At 49.8% G+C, this 13,763-nt stretch overlaps 1 protein-coding gene across 1 annotated transcript in view; it reads right to left on the bottom strand.

Annotated features, from left to right (window-relative positions):
- LOC135388838 (nephrin-like) overlaps positions 1-13,763 on the bottom strand; it is a 389,583-nt gene that overhangs the window by 29,224 nt on the left and 346,596 nt on the right. The gene's annotated exons all lie outside the window — the stretch shown is intronic.

The raw sequence follows: 13,763 nt of genomic DNA, 5'->3' as shown, positions 1-13,763 counted from the left end.
AGTCGTGTGGATACCCACTCGTCAGAAACTAAGCTTGTGCAAACTGTGGGGGGAATCCCACAGGATATCGAGCGGGTGGTAGCGTCTTTCGGGGGCAGAGGAGTTGAGCGCGCCAGGCTTTTGGACGCTTTACTACCCTTTTCCGAAATGTTTACGGAGCACCCAGGAACAACCGACGTTCTAGAACATCGGATTGATACTGGTACTGCGAGGCCCTGGCGGTGTAACCCCAGGCCCCTCAGCGCGCGTAAGAGAGATCTCCTTGACGCGGCGCTGGATGAGATGATTGCGACAGGCGCGGTTAGGCGGTCGCAGAGCCCCTGGGCTTTCCCGGTGGTGCTGGCACCTAAAAAAGATGGGACGGCAAGGCTGTGTGTGGATTATCGCCAGTTAAATGCCGTGACGGTCAGAGATGCTTATCCTTTTCCGTCCATCGAGTCGATCATGTACGCGTTGGGGAATGCCAGCGTGTTCACGATTTTGGACTGTAGCAGGGGCTTTCTGCAGATTCCTGTAGGGGAGGAGGATATCCAAAAGACGGCATTCACGTGTCACAGAGGCTTGTTTGAATTTACGAGACTCCCTTTTGGATTGTCCAACTCGCCCGCTAGTTTTCAGAGGCTAATGGACGTCGTGCTGGATGACGCGAAGTTCAATTATGCCATGGCTTACATGGACGACGCAGTGGTATTTTCTAAGTCGTTCGATGAGCATCTCGTTCACTTGGGCAATGTGCTAAGTCGGATGAGGGACGCGGGGTTGACCATTAATCCCGGCAAAGTTCAGCTTGCATCCCCCAAGGTGGATCTCCTTGGTTTTGTAGTTGATCTTGGTACGCTAAGTCCGAATGAGGATAAATTGAGGGCCATACTCGAGTATCCTCGTCCGCATGACGTCAAGAGCCTTCAGAGGTTCCTAGGAATGGTTGGCTTCTATCGCCAGTTCATCCCGCATTGCGCGTCCTTAGCAAAACCACTGTACGAGCTACTGCGGAAGAATTCCCAGTGGGCTTGGGGGCCTAGGCAGGAGGAGGCGTTTCGCTCCTTATCACAAGCTATAGCGGATACAGCTAAATTGTGGTTGCCAGATCTTAACAAGCCGTTCGTTATGCAAACTGATGCAAGCGATTACGGGCTTGGTGCAGTGTTGCTACAGGAACACGACGGTGGTCTATGCCCGGTCGGGTTCGCTAGTCGCACACTGTCGCCGGCGGAGATGAACTATTCCGTTACGGAGAAGGAGTGCTTGGCGGTAATGTTTGGCTTGAAAAAGTTCGACATGTATCTGGATGGGACAACCTTTACCATTCAGACCGACCACCAAGCACTCTCTTGGCTGCAGCGGTTGAAGAAACCGTCAGGCAGATTAGCACGCTGGGCGTTAGCACTTCAGGGCTATTCCTACCATGTAGAATACCTGAAAGGAAACGCGAACAAAGTGGCAGACGCTTTGTCCCGTGCGCCACTGGGTTACAGCTGTGAATTACGGCAGGAATCTCAGGATCAGGGCAGGTCATCGACCGGTTGTATGGGTGACTTGGACCTGGTTAGAGCCGCTAGACGCGGGAGGTCCTCTCTCCCAGCGGAAGAGAGAGGAGGGGAGATTGGGTGCGCGTGCGATTACGCTAATCTCCCGGAAGGCGTGGAACGGCAGACCGAGGAAGGGGATCTCGTGGCCGCGATTGGTTTGAATCGGGCAGGTAACTCCTTGTCTTGTGGCGCGATCGTAAGCAGGGAAGAGCTCTTAGAGGCACAGAAGTCGGACGGTTTATGTCAGCGGGTGTCGGAAAAGCTGGCGGATAATAGCGCAGCTGACACCGGTAACGCTGGCAGGGATGACGACGGGTGCCTCGACTCATATCTCTTGAGTGAGGACGGGCTTTTGCTGCGATATGTGCCCGGGGTAGACGAGGAGGACGAGAGTGTTTCCCCCTTCAAGGTCGTAGTTCCCAGGAAATTGCGAAGGGTGTTTATGCGTTATTTCCATGACTCAGCCCTCGCGGGTCACGGCAGTGGCAGCAAGACTTTTCATAAGTTATGCCGCGTCGCGACCTGGCCGGGGATGAGGCAGGATGTTATGCGCTTTACCCGGAGCTGCCCCGTGTGCCAGAAAGCAAAACCAAGGGGTGGTAAACCCCCAGGGTTCATGCAGCCAGTAGTCAGTAGCTACCCCTGGCACATAGTAGCGTGTGACGTAATGGGTCCATTTCCCAGAAGTCCACGGGGGAATCAGTACCTGTTGGTGGTTACTGACCACTTTTCCAAGTGGGTGGAGTTATTCCCGCTTAGGAAGCTGGTGTCGGAGCGGATATGGGACCGGCTGATGGAGACTTTTTCCCGGTTCGGTTTTCCGGCACAGTTGATCACTGACAACGCCAGTTATTTCACTGGCCGAGTCTTTGTCGACTCTTGTGCTGCACTTGGTATTCAGCACAAGAGAACGACGCCGTATCATCCCCAGGCGAACATTACTGAAAGAGTGAATCGCAACCTTAAGTATATGTTGGTAGCTCTAACCGACAGGCACAAGGATTGGGATGTGCGTCTTACTGAGTTGGGATTTGCAACCAGGACGACAGTAAACAGGTCAACGGGGTTTTCCCCGGCATACCTTAACTTTGGGAAGGAGGTTGCTTTCCCATTGGAGAACGGACTGAGACAGTGCACGAAGCCGATTGCTCGGAATCTGTCGAGGTACGCGAGCGAGCTGCGTAGTCGGCTCTCGGATGCGGCGAATTCCGCAAGAGAGAGCTTGGACGCCGCCCGCTCGGAACAAGCGCGTCAGTACGATAAGGGGCACCGTCCTCTGTCATATGAAGTAGGGGATTTGGTCTTGAAGCGCACACACCCGCTGAGCAACGCTGCTATAGGTTTCGCAGCGTCACTGGCGCAGCGCTGGGAGGGACCTTTTCGGGTGATTTCCCGATTATCTCGCTTGTCGTACCGACTCCGTCGTGTGAACACGGCGGAGGAGACAGGGCCCGTTCACGTTGGCGACTTAAAACGCTATCATGAACGCGACCACGCGGCGGACGAGGGGGACGAGTCTATCCGCCCACCTAATCAGCTGCAGGGTGACCAGGGCGGCTTTAGCCCAAGGCAACGTGGTAGGGCGGCATGCCCTACCCGCGGCGGAACACGGGCTGTAGGTCAGCGTTCTCGCGCGTACAATTTGCGCGCGCGATAACATTTCCGTGTCTCCGCACGTTCTGTCTTTTCAGGACCCCCAACCCCAGGCATACCACTCCGAACGCGGTCGCCAGAGACCGTTCGGCAACGAGGAGCACCCGTCTCCCGAGAAGAGGCTCGAGGACTGCGCCCTCGGCCGGACCCACCCCGCGGGCGACTCCCAGTCACCATTCCGTAGCCATCTGGACCGTGCAGGTCGGGGAGGAGCCAGTGTGCTTCGTGTCATCGAGGAGGTGGCGCGACCAGCCGCGTCCCCTCCGTGGCGGTGCTTCGGAGACCGTGGCAGCCACCTTCCGAGGCCATCTCCTGCCCGACCGGCACCCCTCGGAGCCCCCGGCCGTCCACACGGAGGAGGAGACGGCTCGTCTCTGCGGGACCTGCGGTGGGTTGGTGATCCACCGCACAACCCACGAGCTGGGTGACCGTCACCGGACCGCGTTGGCCACCCGAACACCGGCAGTCCCGGACGCTCCACCTGCGCCCTCCGCCGAGGACGCTGTCGCCGCCGCCCTGCGGATCCTTCGGGAGTTTCGGCCGGAGCTTCTGCTGGAGGCCGGGTCATCGCCGCGCAGCAGAGCCACCGCCGAGGGCCTTCCCACCGCTGGCGTCACCCCCAACCCGGTGCCCCCCAGCGACCAGGCCCCGAAGTCGACCGCTGCGTTCGACCAGGAACTCATGGACTTTCTGGGTTCGAACCCCCCGTCGGGGCCTTAGGTGGGGGGGAGTGTGGTGACCCAGTTTGGGGGACACATGGGGAGCCGTCCCGTGACCTCATCTCCCCCAGGCGATCCCTCGACACAGGAATTTTCCACTGGCCAGTTTGGCCGCGTGGGCGGATTTGGCGCATGGAAGTAGGTCAGTGGAAGGTGTCGCGGGAGGGGACCCTGGGGAGGAAGAGGTCACTCGTGCTTGGGACTTGGAAAGGAGCAGACATCTCAGGAATAAAGTCAGAATGTAAGTTTGTTCCAAACCTGTGTCAGAGTCATTCTTGGTTGGCGATAGGGAACGTACCGGTTATTTAGACCACAACCCGGTGGGGAAGGCTACTTGCAGGAGCAAATCCCACAAGTGCTAGGCACAAGACAAGACAACACACACACTGAGTGCGCATACACAGAGCACTCGGTGCTCTTTTTTTCAGTGTATTGTCTTTTCTTCTACCCATGCAGCACTGGGGGGGGGTTACCAATTTTAATTATGTATGACAAACCTGGCCCAACCTTAAACTCTTTTCAGTTTCTCGATCGGTTGTTCTACGAACAGCGCCTCTTCAACTGTCTTACTACGGAAAACGTTCGATTTAAAACGCTGCTTCGGGTGGGTAAACGACGAAATTAGCCGAGGCACACTTTTAGAAAAGAGGGTGAAGCAGTTACGCCTTTTAGGAGACCCAAAAGGTTGCAAAGTTCTACCTGCTACCTACGAATGATAGGGTTGCAGCTTCTGACTCGGTGAGCGAGGGGGGGGGGGCGTACGCCTTTTTATCGCAATTTGGATATATGATAATTGCTTTTACCACCCTCTTACACCCTTTATCAGACGTTATTTGACCTAGGTGGTAACTATAGAAGTTACCATCTTTTCAAACCCTTTTTGCTTGGAGTGCAGGCTACCAACGAGGACGACACAAACATGTAAGCCTCCAACACCCAGAAACAATGAACAACAAAACAAAACAAAACAACAACAAAGCAACTCAGGAAATCGGGAAAAAAATCCTGGCGTCAGCACCTTTTTTCTGAGTTGTGTGATTTCAGACGGGTGTTTTGCAAATACCTTCTTCAACACTGTGATCACACGTTTCAGTTGGTACACCTGTGAACGCCGGGTGTTTCGACGCCAACTTGAGCTCCTTGACCACAGACTGTCCAAAGTACTTGGCCCATGGGGCTCCCCCGCGCATCACTGCTGGGTTCTTCGCTCACTTTTTGCTTTCGTGCAATCTACTGGCCTCATGAAAGAGCTCTAAACAGAACTCCGACCTGTCGTTGCCTCGCGCTCACCATTAATGTTGTTTGAGAAAATTTATTAGACGACTCATACTACAGAGCACACTACGAGTACTAGTACTAATATTAATGCACACTAATACACTAGTTGGAATTAGTTATAATGCACAAGATACAATGTATATATGGTTGCATGACTATGGGACTGTACATATGACTACACAACTGTGACTATATACACATGACAACCATATCCGTTACTGTGGCTATGTACATATGAGATGGCTTTTATACATTTATGGACGTGCACCAACGATGCTAACATACGCATCCTGAATGACAATGGAAGGGTGATCACGCCATCGACGCCGGAAGCCTTCCCCTCCCAGCGCGAAGAGGTCCTGCTGCAGGATGGCGATTACGCTAACTCCGCACCAATAAGAAAACAGGGTTGTTGCGCAGACGCTGGGAAACATACCATGTTACCATCACTTCTCCATCATTTATTGTTGTTCTTGTAGTTCAATTCGGCGTGTCGAATCAGAGAGGGTGTTTGTTAAAAAGACAAAAAAAGAGAGACAAAAACGTTACCGTGTTCTATTCGTCCGCCAGAGATCCCATTTGAAATCTCGTGCACAGTGTTTAGAGCACGTGCCTCAAGAACGGCCTCTTCGTATGCTATACGGCAGAAAAACTCACAAGTTACAAGTCATCTTGGATTTCCGCGTTGTCTGAACTTTTCTTGATATATGTCTCGAACCATTCCTTCCTACAAATGACAAATGTCTTCTAACAGGGACTGGGCGTTTTTGTTTCCGGCCTGACAATTTCCGGTCCTAAAGGCCCTCACTGTGCGTCGTGTCTGCGGAGCATCGCGATGTGGTTCTTCCGGAACAGCGGGACGAAATCTCAAATGAAGTACTGCAGTTCATCAGAAGTAGTTCTCTATCTAATCGACAACAAAATAAAAAAGGAGTACTCATGTTGAGCCGAGACCGAACACCAAAACAGAACAGGACTGAAAGGAAATGAAATTGGCACCTTTGCTGGTGAGCAAACATTACAGGAAACTACAGGAAACGCCGAGTAGTTATATCCTGTAGAGAAATCATGAAAAGAAGTACCAATCTACATGCATGCGACGAACAAGTTTAAAAAGCCAAAATCTCCATTTTATTTTTTCTTAAAACCAACCAACCAGCCGAGTTTAAAAAGCACCGGATTATCTTTGGGTTTCTCGTACGGTTTTTCGGAACCACATAGCCAAGAAATCACATCAAATCTTGCGGTTGGTTGCCCGTGAACATTTAAATCTCGGTGTAAGTTAAAATTAACGTCCATTGTAATCGTTCAAGCCCGCGTACAGTTTGCTACTATTTTCCCAGGATCTGCGCTTGGCTGTCCTTACGAATGAGCAATGAAGCACAACTGCAATTCCACAAAAAGATAATGCCCGTTGACAGAACGCAAAATGTTGAAGGAGGAACAAAACACAAGTGTACAAGCGAGCTGGCGTAGATTCTGTGGATGGTGGTGCTGGTGGTGGTGGTGCTGGTGAAAGGGCTCGCCGACGTCGGCCTCACATAGGTGGGCAACGTCACGACTGACGCCCTGGGGGAATGTGCGTCCTGGGCCGACTTCTAAGGGAACTGTGCCGACATATGAAACGTCTGAGGAGAACCCAGGAAAAACCCAAGAGAGCACAGCCGGCACCGGGATTCGACCTGGTCGAATGAGGTTGGTGTAATATAGTTGTGGCGGACAGTGGCCAACGACGAAGATGGCCACGCGCCTGGAGCACCGGCCTCAGTTACACCGGCGCGGCCATATGGAGACAGGCCACCTTCATCGCCTCTCCGTGGCATACCATCATCGCCGGTCGGGACTCATTTAGATGAACTCCACCTCTTATCAGACTGCTTATCAGACGGCAAGCTTATCAGACGGCAATACAAATTGAAAGCAGTGTGTGTGTGTGCTGAAGTTTTTGAGCAGCATGCATAACAAATACACGAGATATGAAAAACATAAAACTGCTTGCCGGTTTCTGAAAACATGATCTGTGAAGTACCGAGCCTTATCTGCAACAACAACAACAACAACAACAGATGATGATGATGAGATGGGGTGTTTTACCGCGCTGGTGCGGTACCCTACCCCATTGCACGTGGAACATTATATGAAGATGATGAAGGAAGGACGAAAATACGAGAAGGAATTAAAGCGTGTGGAGCAATCCGGTGGACGACAGGAAGTCCATGAACAGGTGAAGAACCGGAAGATCACAGGAGCACAGGATCTTCATAGGGGCCAATGAGTGCAGCTAAATTGAGCGGCCTCTTGCTGATACGGGCAAGCTCATCACACAGTATCCGACTTTGCGGGCAGTAGAGTGCATATTCCGTAAGAATGTGCTGGGTGGTCGCCACGACACCGCAGGTGAAACAGAGGCTTGTGTCACAGCATCTGATCATGCACTTGAATTGTGGGGTGAGAGCCACATTGAGGCGGAGTCTACTTAGGAGGGAGGTAAAATGGCGTAATAAGCGGGCAGGAAAAGAAAACGACAAATTTGGTTCCACCGAATACATTACATTACATATCTGCGTTTACAATACATTCAGTAGGAATACGCAATAAAATCCAATTTCGTGCGGGAAGTTTGTCAAGGATAATGTGCTGGAACAGGAATCCACTAAAGGGCGAGATATGTATATATACGACAAAATGCACGACGAGTCGCATGATTTCGCGTCACAACATGCTGCATTCGCAGACACATTCATGGACGACGACGTCCCTACACGACATGTCAATCTGGACCGCTATGTTGCTGGAACACCGTGGTACAGCCATATTCGCTTACATTTTATTTAGCGTAACGAAAGTTGATAATATAATAAAATAGTGAACGAGAACACTTCGTTCCTTAGTTCGTTTGTTTTTCTCCACGCAACACAACGAAATCAGCCACTCGCTGTATACTAAACTATCCACTGCCCACTATAAACTGTCCACTATTTTTTCTCGGACCTATAGCACATTTACGGGACAGGCAGCATCATCGGGTTTCTGACGTCGCTTCCGCACGACCACCCGCCGACGGGAGCGGAGATGTCCACGCAGTTTTGTCGCGCTGCGACATGTCGCGGAGAACTGCTGCGAACTGTTCAGCGAGAACCCGTCCGTGGATGCTTCGACTCGTCGGTCGACTCGTCGCGCATTTTGTCGCATAGTTCCCGCAGTAAGAAAGTAGCGTCGGGACATTTGTGATGACCAATACTCCCATGGACAATTGCCTCTCTGCGGCGTCTGCCTCCTCTGAATTATGACAACCAATTTTCCACAAATTGATGCTGCTTCCGTGGTAATCGCATCTACTCCCGGATTCGCAGCTTCGTGTTTCCATAATAATAATTAGTACGATTTAGAACAATTAAACCAGGATACATAAGAGCATTCGTCATGAAAACGCACCGCATCTCAAACAACCGTGTCGTACTAAATATGGGGAGTATAACCAGGAATGGCAGTGTATCTGGTAGCCACGGCAAAGCGATCGAAGCATCGTTATAGGTGAACGGAAAATCGTTCCTGGTTCTTGAATATTTAACGAAAAGTGGTTTGTGGTTCACGTACGTCGCAATTATAAGCTTGCTGCCTCGAGTCTCAATGACGTTACTGCCGCTGAAGCTACAGAACTGTAATGCAGACGTATTGTCTAGCCATACTCCGAGCGAAATAGATGATCTGCCATCAGCCGCATGGGCTGCTGCTCGTAGCCGCAAAAAGCCTGTGTTTCAAATCGTCTGCGCTGATTGGCTGACATCCCCACTTTGTATGTCCACGCGGCGAAGGAGCGAGAGGAGACATTAAGCAGGTCTTCTGCATCTAGCTGGCGTTGCCACATCCGGGCTAAAGGAGTTCGTCTGTGAAACTTCCCAGACGAACACCACAATGAACTCGGTTCTAACTTTTTTTTTTCACTAACACGTTGGCAATCGTACAAGCCAAACATTACGTGGTCTAGGTGAAGCGCGTAATAATTAATGGCACCTATTCGAGAAACGTTCATAATACGCTCGCGGTGGAAGGACCTGCATTACCAAGTATGCTCGCGATGTACTCCGAGGAAATAATTCTCTCCCTCATCACGGTAGGCAAGTGCACCAGACTCATGGGGTAGACTTTTTCCGTCGCCGTTATAATGCCGGTGCCGTCCACGGAACACAATTAGGCCCGCTCGCTTATTTTTCCGTCTAGGTAAACCGTGCTTCTTGGAGTACCATCCCAGGACGTCCGCTAACATCTACCAGGTCGTGATGCTCCGCTGTTAGGGACATTAGTGCAAGTGGGCCGTTTGTCCCGGCAAACAAATTGGATGTCTCTTCCCATTGCGTAGGGATGGAACGCCCACGGTAATGCACTACTGCTTGTCTCGAGCTGAAATAGTGTGTGTGTGTGTGTGTGTGTGTGTGTGTGTGTGCGCGCGCGCGTGGAGTGACTGGAGTGTGCGAAGGAATGCTGAGCAGAGTCACTGCGCATATAGGTCATGTTGTGAAGAGTATACTGATGCGTGATTTGGAAGAAAGTAGTGGCAGTCGGTCATGAAGAATGTGGAGTTCTAATGGGACTTTGGGGCTTCAGTAAGTTAAAAGATACTTTGTTACGGTATTCAGTGAACGCATAATTGAGGGACTCGGTATGTTACGTAACAGAAACATAATTATGAATGTATATCTTTCATGTTCAGGAGGGGCAATATGAAAAAAAAAAAAAAGAAAAAGATAATCACGCTGAGAGGTTGCTCATAAAATGCAGGGCCTGCTAGTTTACATTAATGTGTTGTTAGCTAGGAGCTGAAACGCAAAACGGTTAAAGACGCGAGGCAGTTTGTTTGTCTGTGAGGAAACGTCCAAGAACTTCGATGGTCAGGCGCTGCAAATATGCGTTGGCCCATGCAGCAAGTACTGCCAAGCTTTTTCTCTCTCAAACTCCCAACACTCTCAAACTAAGAGGACTTCCTGTAACTTTGAAGTAACGTCTATAAACTAGATTTCTGTCAATAGTTCTCGACCTACGAGAATGGCGTCAGTGTAAAAATTATGCAAATTTACTGCTGAATAGACGTGAAGAAATATTTCAGTACCATCAGCGTCAAATTCCTACTGAAATGAAAGCAGCCTCAACTAACGAACGAGAGAAGTGTTCGTTCCTCTTCAAATAAACACTCCAAATCTCGAGGTGACGAGGTCCCGCATACGTGCGCATTAATTTTGCACTCCAAGCCTAATTTTCTGAGATTCAAACGCCTTCATGTCATTGACAACGCCTTCTCTCCTGCTTTTAGTGCTAGTGGGAGGAGTAAGATCGAAAAAATGATAGATATATGGCACTAACGAAATGCCACAATGGCAAGCAAAAATGTGAAGGGGGAGTTTCATCACCAGGGGCGATACTCTACTCCATTGCTGATGGTGTTGTGGGGAATGAAACAATAAGCCCCTTCACAATAAGGTTCGATGTCCTATGGTGTCCAAACATGTCAAAAAAGCTTTGAGGGCAGAGCGTTGGTGGACTGGATTTGGCCAGGGACCAAGCAAAGGGGGAGTAAAATCCGCCATCTGTCCGCATCTACCGTATTTTAACGTAATTCTACCTCACTCTATACCGTATCTTCACTTTATTTTGTCTTAAAGTACATTTTACACATTTTACACTACTGAGAAGCTAGCTGACGTATCGGCAGGGCAAAGGAAATATCGGAAAGCATGACCTATTAAGGGCCTATTATATTAGACACCTATTATATTAGGGCATAGCCGAGGGCAATTTGACCTATAGTCTTAGGACTTAGCAACTTCGTCAACTTAGGAAGGAAAAGAAATCTAGTCCGCCAGCTGTTCAAATATTACTGCGCCGCGGATAGGATGGCTGGACGCAGAAAGGTCACGCCCCCCGCTGCGCCAGATAATGTAATCTATCATACTCACTCTGCTTCCGTATTGGCTGTAAAAAACTACCCGCATGACACTACGCTGCAGCAGAAAGTGCGCTTCCCTACTGATGGCGCATGGTGGCGCTGCAGTATTTCTCCTGGCGCGCTATTGCGTCTCCTTATCTCCAACGGCGTATGTAGTTGACGGACCACATTTCTTCTCCTGCTTAAGTTGAGAACGACTATAAGCGACAAACGTTTTCTATTCCCTACAGCGTAGTAAACAAGACAAAAAATATGAAAATCGTGTTTTTCTCTTTGTTTGTTTGTTTTACATTTTGGGGGGGCTGTGGCATCTCACCACGCAACGCTACCTTCGTGCCGGTGACAAAACATCACGATATTTTACAGGACCCGTTCCTTTTACCGAGGAACTGTTGTGGGTGGGTGGGTGGGGATCGTTTATCGAAAGAAAGAAAAAAAAATAAGAAAGAGAGGGCGGTCTGCCTGCCTGTTGTGGACCTGCGGAAATCGGGTTCGCTAACAACAGGTATTTAGGAATGAGTGATGCGCAGCGAAAATACGTCGATGAAAGTTCAACTTCGCCCGTTAACCTGCTAAAAGCTGTGAGTGATATTGCCGTTGACCTGCTATGGCATCGGATACTGACGCAAACAAGGACGTCATTAATGAAGATCACGTGCTACCTGTGCAACTGTTGCCCATAGTCGGCAGATACAATACCCGCGTGCTATTTTCGCAGAGAGAATACCCTGCACATCAACTCGACTTCCAACGACATACGAGTATGATTGATGCAATATCGGAACGTCGCCGAGTAAGTTTATTTATGTGGAGACAAGTCATCCACAGTATCACCGGTGGGAGCACAGTCGATCGATCGCGCTAACGAAGCCTGGATCTGAATTTGGATCGTTGATGATCTCGAGTAGACGACTAGACGTTCTGAGTATCCTCCTTAGATTCTAATGAGCTCAACGGGGAGAAAAACACTATGCATTGTGATTTCCAACTGCACAGCAAAGTAGGTAGTAAAAGGTCCATGTCTAGGCATGTATGAAGCGATGTTGTATTTTATTTCTTTGCAGTACATGCACGGAAACGAACGTGTCCGATTTAGGGGTATCCGTATCCATTGTCAGAGTTGGGCCCAACGCTGCTTCCAAGAGACCGCAATACCTTTTTGTAGCACGACGCACGCGAGCAAAGACGAAACGATTTAAAGATACATCACACTGGCTTGCAAACTTCCGCTCAACTTGTTGCACGCCCAATAAGAAATTCGCGCTGACGTGAAGTAGTAGTTTTCTCCTGACTATGTCTCCTTCTGAGGCAGAGCACCCTTTACAGGCATGAAGGCCTAGTGGCAGTTGTGAAACGGGAGTACTGTAAACTGGTTGAGATAAACTCTCATCTACCGTCCATCCTCTTTCATGACTAATGCCCTGAGGCTTAAGCTTACTAATGGTAAATTGAGAAAGATTTGGACATGAAGGAATTATAATGCATCGTCTCACACCTGGTACGCTTTGAGGTGCGCTTTCTCTCGCCTGCTCTTCTTTGCTTCAACCGTGCCTGTTCTTCTTCATGTTTCTGCCCGGTGTCTACTGCGATTGAAATTTCGGTTTCTGTTCTTGAGGACAGTATAGTAGTGTAATACATCGAGTTTTAGATCCTAAATTTTCGAAGGCACTTAGACCGTCGTGAGATGATGTCCAAAAGTTTAACATCTCAAGGTGCTGCGAGGGTTATTGTTTGCCTTACAAAATAATTTTTAGATACTCCACCGCACCGTAAGATATGGCGTTTACGCTAATATTTCTGAATAGCTACTCCGTTTATTCACTAACCGCAACCCAACCTCGTCGATCGAAAATAACGCGACACGAGATTTATATGAGTAATATTTTTGGGCATCCTAGGAAAGTATTGACCGCATAGCGAACTCGGGGCAACAACAACAACAACTAAATCATGACTATGGCCTGGGGTGATTCACCGCTTGAGAGCAGTACCCTACCCCATTACACGAGAAGCATGAGATGTGAAATATGAAAATGAAGTTATGTGCAAGTCCAACTCGAACTCCCGTCGTCTGGTTGCGCAACGCTATACGTCGCACAAAAGGAAGAAGCACATGAAAGAAGCGCCAATGGTCCTTGAGATGCAGGGGTGGACCCTACAGCGTCTGGAGCAAGCCGGTAGCCAAGAGGAACTCCAAGAACATCAGAAGTCCTCGACGGTGTTGGACATGGCTCTGACATGGGCCAAGAATTGCAGCCAGGTTGAACGTCTGCCGGCTAGCACCACTCAGCTGAGCACAGAGTTGCCGCCTCTCCGTTTCGTAGAGCTTACATTCAATTAGGACGTGCTCAATGTTCGCTTCAACGCCACATTTGGAGCATAGGCAGCTGTCACAGTATCCGATTCGGCACTTGAATTGGGGAGTGAAGGCAACGTTGAGACGAAGCCTGTGCAGGAGGGACGTGAAACAGCGTGGTAAACGGTCAGGAACTGAGAAGGACATAGTGGGATCCACAGAATACATGAGAGACCTGTCAGTGATGTCCCGACTCCACTGCTGGCGAGCTAGTGGCTGAATGAGCTCATTCAGAAGTGATCTCCTGTCTCCTCTTGATAACACCGTTGGTACAACAGCCGGAGACT

The sequence above is a fragment of the Ornithodoros turicata genome, chromosome 3 (assembly GCF_037126465.1).
Source record: "Ornithodoros turicata isolate Travis chromosome 3, ASM3712646v1, whole genome shotgun sequence".
Lineage (NCBI taxonomy): Eukaryota > Metazoa > Arthropoda > Arachnida > Ixodida > Argasidae > Ornithodoros > Ornithodoros turicata.
This window is presented reverse-complemented; position numbering and strand designations above follow the sequence as displayed.